Here is a 7,595-nt window from a genome sequence, read left to right as displayed (position 1 = left end):
CTGGGGGATTGGCCTGCAGGGGTTGCCTACTGCCAACGAGAGGAGAAAGGAACTTTGTGTGTACTTTTGCTCAACTTGTGAAGGATCTCCAAGTGCTTGAAAAAGAGCTTGCCTCCTGCTGAAGTCTCAGAGACAACAGACTTCAACCACCAGCTCCACAGAATTCTTTGGAAGGGTCTGGTGCTGTTTTGGAGCCTTCTGAGGAACTGCGTGTCGCAAAGAGCTGGAAGCGCGACTCAAGGAGGAGAAGCGTGCCAACGTCGGAGCTGTTGTCGTCACATCGCGTAAAGGGGTGTCGCCGCTGCAGTTGTCGCATCGAGCGGGAGCATCTCGCAACGTCGGAGAAGAGTGTTGCCGCCAAGGCCGCTGTCGTCGCATCGCGTAAAGGGGTGTCGCCGCTGCAGCTGATGTATCGAATCTTCTCGCAACATCGGAGAAGCATGCCGCATATGGAAGATCTTCACGTCTATTTCTTTGCACCAAACTTTCATCGCATCAAAATCGTTGCAACACTTTTGTTGCCCTGCATGTCGGATCTAAAGGTACATTGACTTAAAGTGTCGCATTTAAGAACTAAAGAGAACTAAGATAAATTCTACCATCTTAAAATACCAGTCTTGTGGATTTTTGTCGTTTATGGTCTTGTGGTAAATCTATATAAAGAATACCTATTTTTTATATAAAACCTGTGTGGTGTCCATCTGTAGTGTTGTCACTTGATTACTGTATGTGTTCACAAATGCTTTTCACAATGCTGCTGAGATAAGCCTGCCTGCTCATGCCAAGCTACCAAGGGGGTGAGCAGGGGTTATTTTAGGAGTGTACCCCCTTACCCTGACTAGAGGCAAGGGTCCCTATTTGTCACAAGTGCATACCTGTGCCAACTAGAGACCCCCAAGTCTAACAGTTACGAACAGCATTACGCCAAATTTGACAGATAGTCACATTTTGTTAGGCAGATAGTGCTTTTTTTATTTGGTGCAAATCCGTTCAATAGTTTTTGAGAAATAAAGCCAAACAAATGAGTGATATTTCTGGCCGCAGAAATTTTGTGGTGATTTCGGGATGGTCGCGGATAAGTCGCAACGTTTTCACAGGAATGCTGTGATTGGCTTTACACAATCTGAGCAGAAAGTTGCAGCTGACTTTTTATCAATTGGGAACAGTTCCTGGGACTGAAATTTCTGTGAAAGCTAACATAAGAGGTCGGGGTGGAGGTGCCCTGACACCATGTTTTAGAAATGGGGGTTTTAGTATCACAAATTATGTGTCCCAAATAGATTTTTTATTCAGGCTTCATATTCGCTGTGTCGCTGTGACTGCCAGCGCGGCCACCCATGTAGCATCATGGGGACATCACGACTATCGTGACGTCATCGTGAATATTTGTTGAAATGTTAATAAATGTATATATATTTGTACACATTTGATGGTTCCTGTCACAGACTCATGTACATACTCACAGACTCACTCAGATACTTATACACCCATTCACATACACACTCACACACTTATACATCCAGTCATATACCCAGTCAAATACTCATGCACCCACTCACAGACTCACTCGGAGAGTGACACACCTATGTACAGACCCACCCAGTGACTCATACACCTACTTAGAGAACCACTCATAGACTTGGGCGCACACTCTCATACCGACTTAAAGAATCTTATACCCGTTCAAAGACCCACTGGGCACTCATGCACCCACTCACAGGCCCACTCAGATACTCATGCAGCTACTTACAGACTCACTCAGAGTCACACACCCATTTACATACCCACTCAGAGACTCTTGTCCCACTTACAGACCCACTCACACACTCACATATGTACTCACAGATCCACTGAGACACTCACACCCACTGACAAACCCAGTGAGACACCCAGTCACAGATCCACTCAGACACTCATACACTCACTCACATATCTATACAGGCACTCACACTCAGTCACAGACCTCTTAGAGACGTATGCCCTTAGTCACCCTCTCATACACTCAGCGACTTACACATCCCCTCACAGACTCACTCAGAAATACACATACCCACTCACTCACCCGATCAAGTCTCACACATCCACTCCCAGACACTCACCCTCCCAGTCACAGACCCACTCAGACACTCATGTATGTACCCATTCACTCCCCCTTTCAGGGACTTATGCTCTCACTCACAGACCCATTGAGACACTCATGCACCCACTCACAGATCCACCCAGACACTCACACACCCATGCACAGACCCACTCAGACACTCACACACCCAAATAGTCACTCACACACCCATTCACAGACCCACTCAGATACTTATGGACCCAGCGACTCATACACTCAGATTCGCACACCCACTCACAGTCCCACTTAGACATGCACACTCCTATTCATTGAACCACTGAGAGACTCATGCACTCACGGACCCACTCAGACATTCATGCTCCCACTCATTCACACACTTACACACCCACTTAGACACTCATGTATCTACTCACAGATCCAGTCAGGCAGTCATACGCTTACTTACAAATGCACAAAGGCACTCATGCACCTACTCACAGATTGACTTAGAGACGCATGCAACCAATCACAGATCAATTGAGACACTGGTGCACCCACTCATAGATGCACTGAGACAGTCACCCGGTTCGTTACATAACCATTGATAGACTGATGCACCGTCTCACATGTCCATGGATATCATATGCAGTAAATAAGAGACTTACTGATATAGTGATCTATGCAGTCACAGATACCACTGAAAGAGCTAAACATTATGTTATAGAGATATTAATGGAGTTATAAATGCTATTATAGAGTATTTTAGATATTCATATTTTTTGTATGTCGGTTATAATCTATTTTGCAGTTAAAAGTTTTGTATGTGGTGGTGGCCATTGAATGTATGCTATTGTTTTGTCATTTTGCGGTGTTTGATGCTACTGATGTCATCGCGGCGCCCGGCATCATCGCAAAAACTATTTGGTAGTTATGAGCTACTGTTAAACTGTTATTTTTTACAAATGTGTTATTAAAATAAAGTTAAACTAATATGTTACTAAACAGCTTGTATTTGTATTTGTCTTTGTATTTGTAATTGAACTTATACCGCGCAACTATCACCCAACGGGTATCTTGGCGCTCAGACTGTGATGGAGAAAAACTTCTGAACTAACAAAGTGTGTAGCAGCAGTAACAGAAGGAACAAAGGAAGATAGAAGGCGGATACCGATCAAGGAAATGGGAGATTAGGAGGCCATATGCCCTCCCCTGGGAAAGAGCCAGGTCTTCAAACTTCGCCTGAAATCCATCAAGGAGTTAGCCTGTCTAATATTCAGGGGGAGTTCATTCCAAAGTCGCGGAGCCACTATACTAAAGGCCCTACCTCCCATCCTGGCCTTCTTGATCCTACCAGTGTTTAGCAAGAAGGCATTTGATGAACGGAGAGTCCTTTGAGGCTTGTACCAGGATATTTTCTCCTGTAGAGTGGTAGGGCCAAGACAGTGTGCTGCTCTGTAGGCAATGCACAGGGATTTAAATTTAGCCCTTTCCACCATGGGAAGCCAATGAAGTTCTTGAAGCGCCAGCGTGGTTGAGGAGCCACGTTTCGTATTCAGCGCCAGTTTGGCTGCCATAGACTGGACCCTCTGCAAACTCTGATAGATGTAAAGAGGAGCTCCTAGATACAGAGAGTTGCAGTAGTCCAGCCTACTAAAGATGATACTACGAACCACCACAGGTCTTTTCTCCACAGGCAGGAGAGGTAGAATCTTCCGTAGGGCTTTCATGAGAGCACAGCACACTCCCACTGTTTTTTTAGCTTGAGTGGCCATCTGTAGATCATTGTCAAACATGACCCCCAGATTCCGCACCGTTGTCACTGGAACAGTGGGTTCCCCATCTGGGGCCATTCTGAACTCAAAAGGCAAGTCTCTTACTCCCGCTGGGGGGCAGTAGAGCACCTCAGTTTTGCCTCCGTTGAATTGCAGTGAGTTAGCCCTGAGCCAGTCCGAGGTCTGACGCATACACTTTTGGAAATCTTCCATATTCAAAGCTCCTTTGCCCTCCAGTGAGAACACTAGTTGGGTATCGTCCGCGTAGTTAATAAGATCGATCCCATACGCTTTGATAATAGGAATTAGTGGCTGCAAATAAATGTTGAAGAGGATCGGGCTGATAGCCGATCCCTGAGGAACCCCATGTTCCATCAAGGTCTTACCGGAGGTAAAAGGGGGCAGAGAGACCACCTGTTGTCTCCCTGTGAGATAGGATTGTATCCATCTCAAGGCACATCCCTTCACTCCCAGATACTCCAGCCTATTCAACAGAATTTGGTGGTTTACCGTATCGAATGCGGCTGACATGTCTAAGAGGACCAAAACTGACGAAAGGCCTCTGTCAGCCCGCATCCGAAGGTTATCCAGCACCGTGACCAGGGCTGTCTCCGTTCCGTGACCTGGTCTAAAGCCAAACTGGCTCTTATCCAGGAGATGGAACTCCTCCAGATACCCAGAGAGAGATCTGCTCACTACCTTTTCAATAATCTTTATAGGAAAAGGCAGCAGAGAGATGGGTCTGAAACTAGCAGGATCTCCTGGGTCCAGAGAGGGCTTCTTTAGCAGTGGTCTAACTACTGCCAGCTTCCAGGTTTCAGGCACCACCCCTTCCTCCAAAGATTGGCAACATATCTGCCACAGCCGAGGGAACAGAGCCGACGCATGCTCTTTCCAGATCTTATTGGGTAGGGGGTCTAATGGAGACCCGGACCTCACATTCTGTGCATAGTTGTTGAACAACTCAATAGTGAGAGGTATAAAATGCTCCAGTGAGGTTACCATCCCTTGTTCTTCCGGAGACATTTGTCCATTATCATTTAGAGGAGAGGGGCTACAAGTGAGCTTGACTCACACTTTATGTAAAATATGTCTATATATGTGTTTTACACTTTGTCATTTGTATTCGTGACTCCTGACTTCATTGTGACATCCGGTGTCACTGCAAACAAGGTAAATGCATTTTAGATGTATTATGGGGCTAGGTAAAGTGGAAGAGGAACCCCATATGTAAAGTGTGGGCAATAAAAAGTGATCTAGGGCTAGATGCTGCTTTGGTTGAAGTAAATGTCACTTGGTTGCCAGGAGGACATCTGACAGTCCTGATTAGGTTTCTACCTTTCATTCATAACCAGATGCCAAGGTGGGGGGGTTAAAGTCTCTTCTCCTCCCACCACACCATGTTCTTCATAATGGCTGTACACTCCAGGCCCGTGGATGCAACGGAAAAGACTCCAGCGGCAAAGCGCAAGAGCGTCATTCATGGCATTTAATAGACATTATCTGATGCAGAATGCTGACAAGACAACAAAACCACATATGGAAAGAGGGTGGCAGGGAGACAGGACTTTTCCTGCAACAGAAGGGAACGAGTGCACATCAAGTATGAAAGCCGATCAAGGGGTTTAACTTTGCTGCTTTTTCTTCAAAGCCTTCACCAAGTCATTCTTAAGAGACTCTGTTTGGATTTATCTGCAAACGTCTGCACAGACCTAAGTCCATTCACTATGTCCTTGGTTTTCCCAAAGTAGATCTCATTCAGTGTGCTCTTGATCTTATTCTCCATATCTTCCACGAGTTGTCCAATGTTGGCGATGTGTGGGGAGGAATCGCTCACAGTTTCATCCTTCTCCATTTGTCGGGTGAGGCTGCCTCCTAGGTTCATAGTTCCTGAGCCCATCTTGTTAGTCTGCAGCCAGATCATCACTGTAGAGGTCAGCTTATAATGAGCTGTGCGACCACTGGACTCCTCCTGCACCTCTACGACGTGGATGGTGTCCCAGCAGCCCTTTATCTTCTTAGATCCATCGCCAGCTTTCTTAATGAGTATCACCCAAGCAAAACCATGCTCCAAGTCCCAGAGATACACAGAGGACAATCCGCCTTCAAAGTACAAGGATCTGTACTGATCAAAGGCATTGTTGGCTTCCACTTCCAGTTTGCGCAGGCGAGCAGAGGGCATTGCTCCATCTTCCAGGGGTGGATCATACTTGTTGCTCCAAGGGGATCTGTATGAGTCGCCATCTCTGTTGTAATCACACAAAAGGTAGTCCTTCCCCACCACTTTATCTCTGGCAATCTTCAAAGGCTGGTCCACGGAGGAGAGAAGATCTTCACAGAGGCTGGGAACCAAATCAATGAGGTCACTGAGGTTTTTTCTCGATCTGCTGTGGAGGCAGACGCCTCATCAGATCCAAGACACAGTCCAGTTGCTGATCACTCATAATTGCAGCTTGTTCTCTCCTCCGGTCTCTACCTCCTCATTTTAGATGTAGTTTTTTTGACAGGTGCATACAAAGCAGAAAGTTAAATGAATATTTTACTAAACAGCTAGACGCAGACTTTATGTAAAACATGTCTATATATGTATTTAACACTTTGTGGAAAAAACAAGCAGTATTCACAACCACTAACGTCATCGCAAATTTAAGTGATGTCATTTCAGACGTCATCATTGATGTCGTGAGTGATGTCGATGACCATGTCATGAGTGATGTAATATGCGAGGTAATTGGCAGTGCATTACGGGGACGTGAGCTAAAGTTAGCTCATGTAACAATAACTGCAGAATTTGTCTGGTTTTGTATGATCGAAATATCAGCCTAACTATAACTTTCCTGTAACCTTTGTTTTTTTAATATATATATATATATATATACATATATATATATATATACACACACACACATACACACACACACACGGGCATTCTCAGTGTCACTGAGGTGGAGAAGTCATGTATCGTGGAACACCCGCCAATTGCACTGTTCTTATCCATTCACCTATGCGGAAAATGGAAATCATTGTTTGTTGGTTTGGTACACTGTCAGGGTCTGCAGGGGTAGGTACTTCAGCACATTAACGGTGTGTATGGCAGAATTTTAGATTCAAGAAAACACAAGGAGATGATGGAAGAAGCACATAAGCTTTTCAGACACTCACCCCCTGTCACAGATCTGGATTGAATCCATCATCGTTCTTTATAGACTTGTCAATTTGTTGCGGAACCTAGAACTAATTGCAATACAATTCCTGTGAGTGGATTGTTATTGAAATTTTTCCATAGAAAACGATGGTGAAAAGTCTACCACTCTATCATGACGCGTTAATCCAATATGGCGGATTTTTCAAAATGGCTGCCCATTATTTGAGATATAGGGTATAACTGTTTATATGCCCATGTGTGGTATCATTTTATATGTTTTTAGGGATGGGAAAGTAAAAAATAACATCAAAAATTGTTTCTGATGACCATAATATCAAATAATCGCGGAATATGTCAGATAGACAAAGTTTGTATAATTGTTTCATTGACATATATGACAAAGTGTGAAGGAACGTAAATATTACAATTAACTTTTGAAATAAAAAGTTTGCTATTGTTTGTGTTTTGTTTTGTAACTTTATTGTTATTGTTTTTTTTTGTTAATCAAAAATGTTTCTTTAATGTGTTACAGGTTCTTGCGAGTTTCTGTGAGATACAGTGAAAAGGGACGTAGAAAAGTGTTTCATTTGTGATGTGGTGTTTCAAGAGGATGACGATG

General features: G+C 44.4%; 1 pseudogene; it reads right to left on the bottom strand.

Annotated features, from left to right (window-relative positions):
• Positions 1-5,036: 5,036 nt before the first annotated feature.
• LOC146858010 (F-actin-capping protein subunit beta pseudogene) lies at positions 5,037-6,305 on the bottom strand (annotated as a pseudogene).
• Between the last annotated feature and the right edge of the window lie 1,290 nt (positions 6,306-7,595).

Source organism: Triturus cristatus, chromosome 3_2, assembly GCF_964204655.1.
Source record: "Triturus cristatus chromosome 3_2, aTriCri1.1, whole genome shotgun sequence".
NCBI classification, from domain to species: domain Eukaryota; kingdom Metazoa; phylum Chordata; class Amphibia; order Caudata; family Salamandridae; genus Triturus; species Triturus cristatus.
This window is presented reverse-complemented; position numbering and strand designations above follow the sequence as displayed.